This window comes from Eretmochelys imbricata, chromosome 9 (genome assembly GCF_965152235.1).
Source record: "Eretmochelys imbricata isolate rEreImb1 chromosome 9, rEreImb1.hap1, whole genome shotgun sequence".
In the NCBI taxonomy this organism is placed as follows: domain Eukaryota; kingdom Metazoa; phylum Chordata; order Testudines; family Cheloniidae; genus Eretmochelys; species Eretmochelys imbricata.
Genome location: NC_135580.1, coordinates 79160820 through 79176655, shown reverse-complemented (window position 1 = coordinate 79176655; position 15836 = coordinate 79160820).

The window sequence follows — 15836 nt, the reverse complement described above, 5'->3', positions numbered from 1 at the left end:
TTAAAAAAATAGAGCTTCCTTACACATCTGTGTGCCACTGCCCATATTATTATTTATAACCTTCACTCCCATCTCAGGAAGGCTTTGACTTTTAAAGACTTTTTGTCTCTCTTTCCTCCTAACAATGCAGCGGTTTGGTTTTCCTCACATGTGTTTCTTCATTGCTCCAGGGTGGGTTGCTCCTCAGAACAAGTACCCAAGCAGTGCACACACAGACACATTAGGATCAGAAGGAAACACAGCTGGGTTAGTGGGGAAAGAGACAGGCAGATGGGGTTGTGTCTGCTTTTTTTTCTCTATAATTTATGAGTGGCTTTTATGTAAAGGATTACATCATTTTCTTTATGAAAGCCATGATGTATGGTTTGGGAGTCAGGGCATGCACATAAGTAATAAGGGTAATTGGGATGTTACAGATAGAATTCATGCTTCAAGAACATCGGTGTAAAATAAGTGGAAGACTGGTTTGGAAATTATACATACTTGGTAGACTTTGATACTGAATATATGGGTGCAAAAACTGAATGGGAAAGTTATTTTTAACTAATAAAATACTGAACAACTGGACTCTGGATTATCTGGCCTATTGATTTTTGGACTGAAGATTGTTTGGGCAGGAATTTTTCTTTTGAGGGGCACTCCAGAGTTATAACTGAAATAAATTATTATAGTATGTGGTAGGTTTCCCAGGCATATACTGGGCCTGCTGTTGCTTAATGCTAAACTTTGCAGTATAGAGAAGTATATATATATATATATTCTACCCCTTCAAAGCCCTTCCAGGATTCTGCAGTAATGATCTAGACCTTTGCTGCACAGGATGTTGCTGCCAGTACTCCAGGGCATTGTCCTTATCATCTCAGGTTTTTGTGACTGGTAAATCCATTAGGACAGAATAACATTCTTGTCCCCATATTAAGTTTTAGTAAAGAAGAAGAATTTACAGCGTCAATGGTACTCTGAGTTTGACTTCTGATAGAAAGGACTGTTTATATCCAGCTAGTCTGAAGACACATTTACAAAGTAAACTGAGTTGATCCTTTCACCTCTAATTCACTGGTATGATTCCTGCATAGGTTGGGCGTCACCAAGAATCACAACTATCTATTGCCTGTTTAGTGATTGATGTGATATGCGTTTGGTGAGTCTGTCACATTCCAGGTTGCAGTCCAGACCAGTGAGAAGTTGTGTCACGACCTGCTCCACAACTTTGGGGAACCTCATAATGCTTTGCTGTTTTAGCTCCGAACTTGGGCAACTCACAAACAGCCTGCCAGCATGCAGGTCATTCCCTGACTGTCTGGGTCTAGCCGCAGCCCTGGTCCAGCAGGTCTAACCTAGCAGCCTGTCAGCAACACACCAATCAAACTCTGGCTTCCACCAGCCTTGGTTACTACTTGCAGGGTGACCCCAAAATACCCTGGATTTTCCTACAACCATGTGTTCTGCACTGTCCAGCCCTCTTCTGGGCAGTTCAGAGCTTAAAGGTCCATTGCCCCTGAAAAGAGACAATATTCACCTGTTTGCTACTTTAACTGGAGTTACCAAACAGTTTAATTTAAACACAGCACTGGATTGGTTCCAATTAAAAATACAAGAAGTTTATTAATAACAGAAGATAGGACTTTAGGTGAATTCAAATATCAGGTATTAAAGTCAGAAATATCTTGGGTACAGATAAATAAAGATAGAACACTTTTTAGTAGTTACAATTTAACAAGCTAGACTTGGTTCAAAGTAAAATCCTTACCACATGTTCCAGCAACATGGCTGATCAAATTCTCAGGTTCCTTTGTCTTCTTAGGTGTGTGTGTGTATGAGAGAAAGATCCCCTGGGGATTTCTGCCCTTTTCTTTTATAGTCCAGTTAACCTTTGAAGTGGATTCTTCTGAGGGTTACCTCTCAAAGCAAAGTTTATTCAAACAGTAAAGAAGATGACATGAAGTCTGGTGGTGAAGGAGGCTCCAGGTTCTTTCTTCTCACTTCTGTCTGCTGAGATGTAAATTTGCTTTGTCTCCTGCCATCTCCTCTCCCTGCCTTTTTGAGGACCCTGCTTACTACTTATATGTACATCGAGGTAAACACACATTTCTTTGTTCAAGATACTTCTGACTGGACAGGGCTGTTTTGATTTTGAACATGTGCTAAGAACATTATACAGTGGGATTTCATAACTTTACATATAATGTTGCTACACACATTTCACAACGATATTATTGGCCAGCAGGGGCGGCCCTAGACTAGCTGCCAGCAACTGGTGCCCTAGGCGAACCATGCAATTGGCGCCCCCCACCCCCAAACCTCATGGACAGATCTAGGCTGAGGTTTTTGGTAAACTGGGAAACATTTTGCCCCTTTTTTCCTTTTAATGTTTTTTAAGCATTTTTTTAAACAGAGGCTTAATTATTTGGTTTGTCCGTCTGTCTGTCCAACCAATGTTTCTGAGACCAGATAAAATACAGACACGAAATTTTCACACTAGATTTGTACATGACAGATGATATTTCAGTCCGATTTCAAATAAAAATCCATTAAAAATGTTAATTATAATTTTTATTATTACAAATCCAAAATCATTCATTGCACTATCCTGCTTTAACTGCCATTACCACTACATCCAATATAGAAAGAAATAAGAAAACTCGTCAATGAACTTTAACCTGTATTTACAAAACACTCCAAATAACAAACACTCTGTGCTCTTAAAACATGACTTTTCTTGCTTTAAGTTTTGAAAATTCAGTCACTAGTTCTTTTAGATCCAGTTTTCCAGCTATTTCATGGTCTATTGACATCGTGGCAAGTCCAACAAATCTCTCTTGCACCATTGTTGAACGCAGATATGTTTTTATCAATTTTAACTTTGAGAAACTATGTTCCCCACTAGCTACGGAAACTGGCAAAGTTCAAAGAATGTGTATAGCTATAAAAATGTTTGGAAAACTGTCTGTGAGTTTATTTTCACAAACAAACTTCAGTAATTCTTGAGGAGTAGAGTGTTACTTAAGTTGTCTTGAAAAAACCTGAACCTCACTACACAAATCTGTAGCATCAATGTCTTTTGAATTTTCATGAGTCAATGCTGACTCCAGTTTTATACAAAATTCTCTTATCTGTTTTGCTGTTTTCTTTTGCAAGCTGTGGATATCATATAGAAAGCCAAATACTGACTCTAGCTCCTGCATCTGTTGAAATCTTTTGTCAACTGAATGAATAGCAGTATCAAGGACTGCAAAGTAGAAATTCACTTTGAACCTTTGTTTTGGGTTCTGAAAGGGTATGTCTCGTCCTTCATAAGAAAAATGCTGTTTCTTTTGCCGAATGCGAACTGGCACTGGTTCAAATTCTTTCAGAAAGTCTATTTCTTCAGCAAGCTTGAGAGAATCTATCAGTGTTCTTTCAAACCCTTCATCACTTCTGAATTCCTCCAGAATATTTTTAGTTTGCTGCAGTTTTTGAATAGCAGAATGTATGTTCAAGTTCTTTTCCTGAAGCTGCTTACTAGTGAGGTTAATCTCGAAAAGGATATTATAGCACAAAATGAGTGAAGTCTCAAATTTGAACTTGAAAAGGCCATTTGCAAGAGCTTCTGCATCTGAAAGTGCCGTATTGCCAGATGATCCAGTAAAGGTAGTATCGTCAGAAATTTCAATTAGGGCATCATAAATGTTTCCAAGTTCATAGTGAAGAGGCTTCAATGCATCAATGCGACTCTCCCATCTTGTCTGACTAAGTGGTTTCACAGTTAGAGAATTCACATCGTGAGTCAGAATTTCCCAACGGCATGCTGAGCCTGAGAAAAACACATAAACACATTGCACAAGGTCAAAGAAACTGCTTGCCTCCAAACAGCATCTAGCAGCATCATTGACAACCAAATTCAGAGAATGCACACACTGCAAGGAACAAAAAAGGCCCTAGGATTGATTTCCATCATTCTCCTTTCCACACCATTGTCTTTATCCTTCATATTACTCCCATTATCATAGCCTTGGCCACGTAAGTTTTCAACAGATAATGATTCGGTTTCAAACTCTTGTAGAATAGTTTCAGTCATAAATGCTCCAGTCATCTCCTTCAGTGATACAAATCCCCAAAAATGTTCCTTTATGAGCACTTCAACATTATCTTCATCTGCAGACTTTTCCATATCCACAAAACGAATGATCATCATCATTTTTTTCAACATGACTCACATCTGGTGTACAGTCCAGTAATATTGAAAAGTATTTTGCAGAATGGGCAGCTTCTACAATTTTCTTTTTAATGGCATTTGCTAGGATTTGAATCAGTTCATTCTGCATATTTTTTCTTAAGTAATGAACCTGTGTTTCATGATCTATTTACGTAGATGCTCCTTCATGACTGGATCAAACAAAGCTAGGTATTCAACAAATTTTAAAAAGTTTCCATTACCTGGAGTGTATAATTTTTCATTTGTATCATGGCAGTGGAATGCTAAATTTTGCCCACTGAGAATGCTCACTAAAACAATCAGACACTCTAATATTTGTTGCCAATATTCTTCTTTTTCCTTGATCACACGTACATTTTCTTCATCAATAGTTTTTCCTTTTTTTAATCATAATTCAAGTTCTTTCCAATTTTGAAAACATTCCAAATGTTCTGTACTCCTTTCATGTGAAGAGAGAATTGAAGATATGTTTTTCCAGTCCTTCGAACCATTTCAGTAAATGACGTACCAATTGCTTGATTTCTAAACAACTTACAGAAAAAGCAAAACACAGAGTCCTTCCACACTCAATATTGTAACCAGTTTCGATGAATTTCTTCCCCATTAATGAGTTTCCTCTTGTAATGCTGAGCAGAGAATTTTCTTTTATTTCCATCTTTAGGGAAGGGAAATTCATGAACTTGTTCAGGTCGATGTTCCACGAGAATTTGCCGCAGACTGTCATCACATCTGGGCCATGAAGCTGGGTCCCCGTACTGTAATTTGTTTGTAACTTCCTCATCCTTTCTTGTTCTACTTCATTTACTTCAATTTCTGCAAGTGTCTCTGAAGGTGAATACATTTTCTCCATTCCATATCAGTCTGATGCTGTGAGCTACCTTCATCTAGAAGTAAGTTTCCATCACCTTGAGTTTCCAAACTGCTTTTTTGTGGATGTGAGCTACCCTCATCTCCAAGGAATATACCTTCATCTTGATGTTCCAAACTGCTTCCAGGCGGATGTGAGCTAACCCCTTCTCCAAGTAAAATTGCTTCATCTGGATGCTGTGGACTGCTTCCATCTTTATTTGGATAAAAGAGAAGATATTTCAGGAAGGATCCTTGCTGTTTTGCTTGGTCCTTTTCCTTCTCAGCCTTTCGTTTACAATACTCAGCTCCTGAGGATTTTCTTTTTCCTCTTTCTGCCATGGGGCATTTGAATACTGTTATGTACTAACTGTGCTCCCTACTGCAAGCATTATAGGGTTAAGGATGGCTGACACACCACATGGTTGGCGACTTAAACCACATTGCAGCCATCCCAACATGTCTTTTCACTGCTTAAAGGTTCAATGACTAGTAACATACATTCACTTACCTATTAAAACAGTTAGTTACAGTGTTTACACAGAAACAAAATGACCTTTTTGAATGTTATAACCCGACACTGGTTGTTTGGAAAGTAAGCTCCTTCCTCATGGTTACCCGCTTGGAGTGTGACATCATCATTTTCATAGTCTATTAAGCGTTAACGCTGTTACTTTTCTTTTTTGGACCTTATTTATTACATGTGAACCAGTTATAACAAAGAAAAGTTCATTATTATACAGCCCGATAATAACACTAATGTTTAATAACACTTAAAGATACTCACATTTTGGATTTATAATGCTGAAAAATGTTATTCTTTATTCTTTGGAACCAAGAAATACAATTTTCCACAGTATTTGCTCAATTCTGAACCATCTACCTGCGACGTGAGTTAAAATGATTGTTTGACATGTATCAACTTGTGATATCTCCACTCTACATGAACTTCTGGCTATGGAACCTTGATATGTATTCGACTTAGGTGTCACAAGCATTGCAGCTCTTGACGTTGGTGGATGTGTTTCATTGTGGCTGAGTTATTGCTTATCAAAATTGTGGAGTGGGTCATCTTGACCCTAGGTCACAAACTGAAAATTTTTTTGCTAAAATATTATTTTTGAAGTAACTAAAAGATTTGACATATTAATAAATTTTCCAAAATGTAGAGAAAATAATTATAATTCATATTTCCTCTGTACGTGCACGGGAATTGAAATAATGACTTTTTCATTATTTTATTTGTATTTTTTTTCATCTTTTTCTCTTTTTTTTCTCATTTTTTTATTTGATTTTTTTCCTTGAGTTTGGTGCCCCATTTAACTTGGCACCCTGGGCGACCACACAGTTGTCATGGAGTCCCTGGGCGATGCTCTGGAACTGCTCCCTACGAAGCCAGGCAGGACTCTGGGGAAGTCTCCTTTCTGTGAGCAGACTGTCTGCAGGACACACAGCTCACACAACTTCCATCTTCCTGGGTCTGACCTCAGAGCATTCAGCATCCTCTGCCCCTCTGTGCGCTTCCCATGACTAGTCCGCCCAGGCAGGCTCCTGGGAAAGCCAGAGGGTCCTGCACCCCAACTCCGCAGTCAGATGTGACTCTCAGCCAGCCAGTAAAACAGAGGTTTATTAGACAACAGGAACATGGTCTAACACAGAGTTTGCAGGTGCAGAGAACAGGACCCCTCAGCTGGGTCCATTCTGGGGGGCAGTGAGCCAGACAACCACGTCTGCCCTTCACTCCATGTCCCAGCCAGCCCAAACTGAAACTCGCTCCAGCCCCTCCTCCTCTGGGCTTTGTCCCTTTCCTGGGCCAGGAGGTCACCTGATTCCTTTGTTCTCCAACCCTTTAGCTCTCACCTTGCAGGGGGGAAGGGCCCAGGCCATCAGTTACCAGGAAACAGGGTGTCAGCCATTCTCTGTGTCCAGACCCCTGCACATACCTGCCCTCTAGGGCTCTGCAATGATCATACACCCTTACCCCACCACCTAGATACTTAAGAACTGCATAGGGGAAACTGAGGCAGCCCCACCCTATTCAGAGGAAACATTAAGAACAGTCCCAATTTGTCACATCTCTCCCCCCTTCGAGATCGAACTGAGCGGGGTCACTTTAGCCAGTGACCTGTGGAAGTTCGAAGCCACCAACGTTCCCATGGATGCCCCAGCATCTCTCCCATTCCTTGGTGGGGAGTTACACCAGGCCCTTCCAGTTTCACGCCCTCCCTTAGGTGGGGGTGGTCGATAGCACTCGCAGGCCACATGTGGGAAGGTTTATGCGGCCCGTGCCCTTTGGCCACCCCCAAAACCCCAGGGGGTCAAACTGGGATTGGGTCTTCTCCCCAACAAGCTGGCCAAACACTGCCACTTGGTTATAGCACTGTTTAACTTTCTTAACAGCTTTCACTCCATCTGAGACCTTCTCAAAGCTATCCACACTGGATCTTTCAACAGGAAAGTCATGGCTTCATTCACAACAGAAGATTTCTGGCTGTTAGGAACTGAAACTTTCTTGATTAAATCACTTTCACACCCTTCAGTTGCAGTAAACTGCTTGCAAAGACTCCATGAGGATTCATTTCCCTAGGGCTTTTCTATGCAACAATTCACTCCTCACAGAAATTCTGGTTTTACCCTCTTTACCTAGGGCTTGCTCTAGAGGAACACTTTCCTGAGCAACAACAGACTCTTTCTGGGTCTCACTTACATCCAGAATTACCTCTGGCCCATCCGGCAGATTCCTGCACAATCCCCTTTCAGGCAAACTGACAGACTTCCTAGATAAAAGGTTAGAAGCATTCGCCTTCCCTTTGCCACACACAAGTTCAGGAATCTTTTCCTTCTTGCTACAGGTTTCCACATCCTCAGTCGGCAACACAATCAAATCACCTTCATGCTCTCCTTGTGCCCTGGCTAGGATCTCACCCTGATTAGATAGAGTTGCTACACCCTTTCCCAACAACACACTAGCAACAGGCAAAATACAAGCACCAGAATTGTCTGGTCTCTGGGATTTTACATAGACACTAACTGGATGCAACCTAGTTACAGTGCCATTCTCCCAAGCAGACTCAAACTTAGGACCATTCCCTTCCTGGGCTTTAGCTGAATCCATAACAAACTCTTAGACAACTGCACTACCCTCAACCATCACAGGCTGAAAGGCCCCTTCTGTCTGCTCCACAGACAAAGAAGAGCCGGACACACTTTGTCCTTTACCAGACACACACAGCTTGGGATCTCTTTCCTCTTGTCCCAGCACACAAGGCTGGTCACAGACAACTGCTTGGAGACCAGGGTAGCTCCCTCCACAGGCAAGTCAATATCCCTGACAGACACAGGCACATTTCCTTCACTGTCCCAATTCTCAACCCAGGTAACAGGTAAGGTACAGGGACACTCATCTTCCACTCTCCTCGCCTTCCCACACTGCTGACTAGACAAAGCCACAGCTCACAAGGCTGCCTAGGCTCATCCAAACTTTCCTTACCAAGCACCTTGCCACTCCCAACAGATACCCTGCCCTGCCTGTGTCTCCCCCCACTCAGCTGGGGTCTCAGCTCCCACTGTGCTCAGCACTACCCCACTGTCACACAAGGCCTATTTTGTACAAAGATTATTACAATAGTGTGTCAGGTGTGAATACAGGCGTGCTTTCAGTCACAGGGTCTCAGTGCAATTCCCAGTAGGAAAGCCTCTTATGACAAAAGCTCTCATTACAACTGGCGCTAGCGGATTTCCCTTGCGGGCAGTCTCAGCTGAGCAGACAAAGATTGAATGGCCAATGGAGGACGAACTAATCTCACCTGTAGAGGTGGTCGATCCAGATCCAGACTGAAACACATTGGCAGGACGGTGTAACAGAAGCATGTCCTGGTATTGCCTATTGTGTACCTGTCCTGTGGATAAATAAAAAGCTTCATTCTGTGCATCTGATAAGCCTGTACCTTTCATCAGGAGGAAATTCCCTTTATAAAATGTTGAAACATCTCCAAACAGTGGCAGAACCAAGATTTTAATCTGTCCTTTGAGGCATATTGAGGGAGAGTGAAACCAACCAAAATGAGGCTAGTGCTGGCAACATCAATAAAGACAATTTAAAGGAAGTTCTGCTGCTTCTTTGAGTGAATATCAACAAGCAGTAGCCATACAAACTTCCTCACAGCCATCCTTTCTCCTCCCCTCTGATGTGCTTCACCCCAGGCCCAAGTGGGTCCCCATGTGAGATGATGCTTCAATCTCCATACTCATTCAGGTTGAAATCCTGGCCCCACTGAAGCAATAGCAAAGCTTCCATTGACTTCGGTGGAGCCGGTATTTCATCCTCAGTCTTTGGTCCCTCTGCTGAGACTGCTCTCCATGAGGCCAGCTCCTGCCAACTGTTATTATATGGACAACTATGCTGTCCAGAAACTGAAATAATATAGACCCTATTTTACACAGGTCATGAAAGAGCCATCAGACAGTAAAAAGTATCTGACATTACTACTGGCTTAGACCACATTTAAACTGATGACTTAAAAGCAACAGTTTCCATATTCCACTTCTCCAGCATGCAAACAACTCAATACTCTATTGAAAATGTGACTGCAGCAAGCACATTAAATGACAGAAACGTGGGTTTCATTAAGAGTGAAGGGCAAGTTTATCTAAAGTGCTCAGCCTCCAACAGCCCCCACTGATAATGAAGTGGCCAAGTTTTCAAAAGTGCTCAGCTCATTTTAGATGCCTAAACTGAACTCTCTTGGAAATCTGGCCTTAAATTGTACAGGAAATAAAATACTTTGACAATTCAGTGGAGATGACAAAATTAAATTTAAAGGGGAAGGAAAAAAAAAGAAGAAGACGAGAACTTCAAGCTGTTGTAACTATTCCAGGAAAATTTACCAAACACAGCTGCTACATTTAGTGTTTGGCTAAAGGATGAATATTTGTTTCAAAATGTGCTAATAAAGGAGTTTAAAAGACACAATAATGTTCTGCCTTCCCTCACCACCACCCTGGGCTGAAAGCCTGCACTTGGTTGCTAGGCAACCAGGTAGCTGCCCTGTCTGTGCGTGGTGGGCAAAGGCCCTGTAGCCACTGGCTCTCCCCATATTTCTGGTGTGGGACAAACTAATCACTGTCAAAGTGCTCTGCCAATGTCAGGCATAGTGAGATGACCCTGCATCAATTCCCTCTGCTTGTGCAGAAAAAAGTTCTTGTGGGTCACTGAGGAATAAGGCAGAACCCTTCCAGCACCCTACTCCATGGACTTGATCAATGTTCATTGAAGTCAGTGGCAAGACTCCTGTGTTGCATCAGGCTGTAAATGAGGAGCTGGGCAAGAAGTGATTGTGTAGCTTCTTGACTTGGCTTGTGAGGAGCTGAGGAAAGAACCCTCAGCCACACAGTGTGGAATAGTGAACAAGAATCTGCTGCACACAAATAACTTGGCTGGCCCCTAAGGCTGTGTCTACACAAGGAAATTTTTAACAAAAAATTTGCCTGGGTGCTACCACCACTTTAGCTGAATTGCTAGCTGCATTGGTGGAAGACTTAATGTAGACTGGGCTCCACTGGCTCCTGACATTTTTATTACCTGGTCAATTAAACCTATTCAGGAGCTTTCCCTTCTTCCACTGTTTACTCTTTCAAACCTTAGACTCCATCTCCAGAACTAGTAGAATATATAAGGAAGTAAAAATGGTTGAAGCCTTGTCTACAGTGAATATGTCTACCCTAAGGCTAGAACAGGGGTCTCAAACACGGGGCCCGTGGGCTGCATGCGGCCCGCGGAGTTATTTGCTGCAGCCTGCCAAGCTCCCCACGCCCTCTGCCCTGCTCTATTTCCTGTGGCCGCCAAGCTCCCCACGCCCCTCCCAAGTTATTTCCTGCGGCCGCCAAGTCCCCGTCCCCCGCCAACCCCATTCCCCCCCAGTGCGCCACGTCCCCGCTCCTATGCCTACCTCCAGGGACTTAGTGCTTTCCAGGAGGGAGGGGGGAGGAGCGGAGAGCCGCGCGCTCAGGGGCGGGGATTTGGGGAAGAGTTTGGAATAGAGGCAGAGAGGGGGCGGAGTTGGGGTGGGGACTTTGGGGAAGGGGTTGGAATGGGGGCGGGGAAGGGGTGGGTAGAGGAGGGGCAGGGTCAGCGGGGGTGTGTGTGTGTCAGTGATGCAGCCCACAGGCCAATGTACTAGTCCTCATGTGGCCCTCGTGGTGATTTGAGTTTGAGATCCCTGGGCTAGAAGGTAGTAGACATACCTGCACTAGCTCTGATTGCTAGCATGCTAATAATAGAAATGTAGCCATGGTGGCATGTGTTATGGGAGGCTAGAGGCCTGTGCATGTACCTAAGGTTTCAGATGGGATCTACCAGGCAAGGGAAGGAGAGAGGATTTTTACTAAAATTCCCTAATATACACAGACCTTATCCTTTTAAGTTCCTACTACCTGCATAGACACAACATTGGGAGAGGGTAGGAGCATATTTGAGAGAGGGACAGCAAGGGGATGAGCAGGCGCGTAGCAACTGAATGGAAGAGGAGAGAAAATAAAATAGCCTAGAATCCTAAAACAGAAGAAAGCAACATACTGAGCAAAAAAATAAATAAATAAAAAATAAAAAATCTGACTACCATTAAAGAATTAAAATAGATAGAAATGAAAACATTTTACAACATCCATCTATAGAAGCAAGTTTTAAAAGCCTCTTGACCCATAAATGGGTGCGTGCAAAACACTCAGATCTTACAAGGCAGGAGTGGTAAAAGTCCAAGTACCACTAGAAATAGTCCAACTTTTCAAAAGCCAAGGGAATCATTAGTTCTGCGTAACACAAGGCAGCCTAGGAATAACTGACTCATTAAAACAAAGTAAAATGCCTGTGATTGGTTAAGCTGTATCTGCACCAGACGGTGTGAGATGTCTGTACTCTAGATTCTGTTTGAAAACTGGGAATCATTTTACATGCACCTTAGGAGGGATTCCTAACTGCACCGTAAAAGGCTTGTTAATCTGAACATTATGGAACATTGGAAATGAAATTCTTCATCGCTTCTGTAGCTGCATGACAAGCAGCTAAACATTTCACCATTGGACACTGCACTGGCGAAGTAATACAACCAGAATAATATTATGATCAGCTGGTTGGAGTGTTGTGCGTACCACGGGCCTCTCATGGATTGAATCAGAACTGCTAAATTGTGCATCATGAACCCTATTCTAAGAGCAGTTAATGGAGATTCTTCAGCATAAGTGGCAGGGACCTGTTTTGGGAGCAGGCAGTTGGGGATTCTATCCCTGTGAAGTTCCACATAGACTCAGTCTGCAGCACAATGGAAAAGTCAAGCTCCAAGTGGACTTAGACTTGTATTTTCATACAGTACATGGTGCTGAGTTTCTTTAAAAAACTGAAGTAGCATCAGTTTATCGTCAGTTACTAGATGGATAATCCTAAATGAAATGTTAATGATCAACCTGAAAATCACCTACTCTAGTTACAAGTAACACTTAGGATGTCCTGAACTGAAAGAAATTAGCAGAAAAAAAAAGTCTATTTTTCTCTTTTTCCAGTTTCTTCACTAGTTGACATCAGTTTGAGAATAGTCATTTTGGCCCTGATCCAGCCAAGCACTTAAGCATATGCTTAACTTTAAGCACATGGGCATTTCTAGATTTCAATGGGACTATTCACATGTTTAAAGTTAAACACATGCTTAAGTGCTTTGCTGGATCAGATCTTTTCAGTGTTTCTGCTTCATATGATCTGATTCTAGAGCCACTGAAGTCAATGGCAAAATGCCCATTGGTTTCAGTGATTCAGGATCAAAACAATAGACAGCTACTTAGTTCTCCCTTGGGACTTGGTCATGCTGAAGTCAATGGCAAAATTCCCAGAGACATCAGTGGAGCAGGACTGAGTCCTTGGGTATAAACCATCAATCAGGGACCCCATTCTTTTTTAAAGGATTTACATATGTGCAGTCAGGAAACACTAATTAAACACTAACTACCAGAAACTGGGATTTAAAAGATATTACATTCAAGTTGCCAGCATCCTCTTAAGATCCAAAACAGTTCATGGCCTTTAAAGTGGGTTCAGAGTCAGGAAAAGAGCACAGTAAAATTAGCTTTTTGGGTACAGTTCTCTGTGTATTTTGGGTCATACGTACTTAACTGACAAACAAATATTTACTGCTTTCAGTGCAGCAGGGAAGCAAGTACAGCTGTGGAAACGCAAGCTGAATTCCCCTTTGCCTCATGTATTATTGACACAATTCTCAGTAATGGTGAAGTATGGTATATGAAGTTGAGGTAATATGGTTTAATTTTCACTACCTGTCTGAACTGGCAATGCTATCAGTTAGAAAAATTCTGTTTTGTATATCGAGCAAGAGGGCTATGGAATTGACTGAGGACAAAGAAACAGGAAATATCCTGATAACATTTTTGATATGCTCCTTTTTCCAACCATAACCACTTTAACATAGCAGTAAATGGCAAAATCTTGTTCTTACAGCATAAGACTGGAGTCAGGAGATGTAGGTTCTACTCCCATCTCTGCCAGTGCTTTGCTATGTGATCTTTGGTGAGTCACATTACCGCTCTGTGCTTCAGTTTTCCCAGCTGAAAAAATGGTAATAATAATACTTCCCTGTCTCACAGAGCTGTTGCGAGGTTTAATTCAGTAATTTACGTAAAAATCTTTAAGATCCTTGCATGGAAGTTTGCTATAGAAAAGCATAGAATTATATGTGTTTGGCTGTATTTTAACAAATGAATTGAGATTGTTGGAAAATGATTGCAAATCTGAAACATCCTTTAGTATATCTTTCCATTTTTATAATGTCATTGCTTTCTGTATTATCTCTGGAATGTGTACTTCATTCAAAATACTTTGCTTTTTAAATGTTTGAGATATGCCTTCCTGAACTATTTAGAGACTATTTTAACTTTTGATAATTTCTCTGCAATCCTGTTAATCAAACTGAATCTTTAATTGTATAAGAGGTAAGGAATTTGGGGTTTGATACCTTGTGCATGGAAATCAACAGGAATATTTCTGTTGACTTTAATGGGCTTTGAAACAGGCAATTGATCAGTTAAGGGAAAATTGTGACTTTGCTAGAAGTCACATGTATGGAGCACTGCATCCCAGGAGCAGACCACGAACCCAACTGAGACACAATCTGCTTCCTGCTTTCTGCCCCTGTGCTCTGTGTGTGGCTGTACACTGTGTGCCAGTCAGCGTGACAGTGCTATGGCTCCACCCACTTCCTGCCCCTGACTGCTCTCTCCCGCTCGCTCGCTCTCTCTCTCTCACACACACACACACACACTTCCTGCCCCTGACTGCTCACTCACTCACACGCGCACACACACCTGTGAGGGAAGAGGAGTAGTGGCTCTGACAATAAGGTGGCCCTTATTAAATAATGACAGAAAGAAGATGCAATATTGTTGTAAAAATGCATGAAAAGGAGATCAGAGCTGGTCAGCTTTATAAATCTGCAGATTCTTGTGAAATGAGCTTGGAGCTCCAGTCCAGTTTCTTCAGGTGACCACCATGGCAGCTAACAAAGATGGAAATCCTTGATGGCAATAGGGCTGGTTGGAAAAAATCTCAAAACATTAAAAGTTTTAATGAAAAATTGCAACAAAAGAATCCACAAAATTTCAAACTAGTCAAAAAACAGCTTTGATTTAAAAATAATATTGGCACAATCTTTTTCAGAATTATTTTCCCATTTTTTGACCAGCTGGACCATTCAGTCCTTGGCCTCTGTGCTAAGACTGCCAGTGGTCCAGCAAGACTGAACTATCCTGCAATGTGTAGAAACAGTTCCCTGCAGGACAGGCTTGAAATATATTGGTGAGAGCATGAAGGAAAGCTTGCGCTGCGTCTGCCAGTCCTATACCTGCTCTCTGGATAAACACAGGACTTTGTTCTCCGTAGCTATCAATATGATGCGTTATACCAGCTTTAAATATACACAGAAATATGAAAAACCAATGAACTGACCTTGATATTTTTAAGTTTCACCTTAACAATTTCAGAAGTGTATTTAAAAAAAAGGAATCTGGGGCCAAATCCTGATTGCTTTACTCAGACAAATGGCCTCATTCATTTTAGTAGGACTGCTGATTTCGGTTGGTAAATGTCAGTGAGTGTGTACACCTTGATTTCAATAGGTGAATACACCATTAAGGGGAGAATGCTTTAGCTCCCTTCCTGCAGGATTCAGTTTAAAACAAAAACAACAATCACTGGTTTACTTCTCATCCCACTTAGGGTATGTGTGCTTCTTAGTGTGGATACACATGCTAGCTCTCAAATTAGCATGCTAAAAACAGCTGTAGAGCTGTGGCGGCATAAGCCACGTCTCAAGCTAGCCACTTGAGCGCTGTCCTGCCCAACCACTTGGGTACATACTCAGGCTGCCAACCCATGCCACTGTGGCCACGCTGCTGTTTTTAGTGCACTAGCACTAGCTAGCATGTCTATCTACCTGCACTTAGACCCACATCAGTGCATGCCTCCCATGCTCTATTTGTCTCGTTTGTGCAGTGAGGGCCTGCCAGCCTCAAAGCCTACTGAGATCAATGGGAGTCTTTCCACTGATTTCAGTGGGCTCTGCATCATATCCTAGGGCCCCAGTCCAGTAAAGCATATAAGCAATTGACTTCAATTCACCTGCTTAAAGTTAAGCACATGTATACATGATTTGCTGTTTCAGGTTCTAAGTGAGGGGAATATGGAAACTTTGATTTTGTTCTCTTTTATTTATTTACAGCAATCATTAGTTACTGGAAT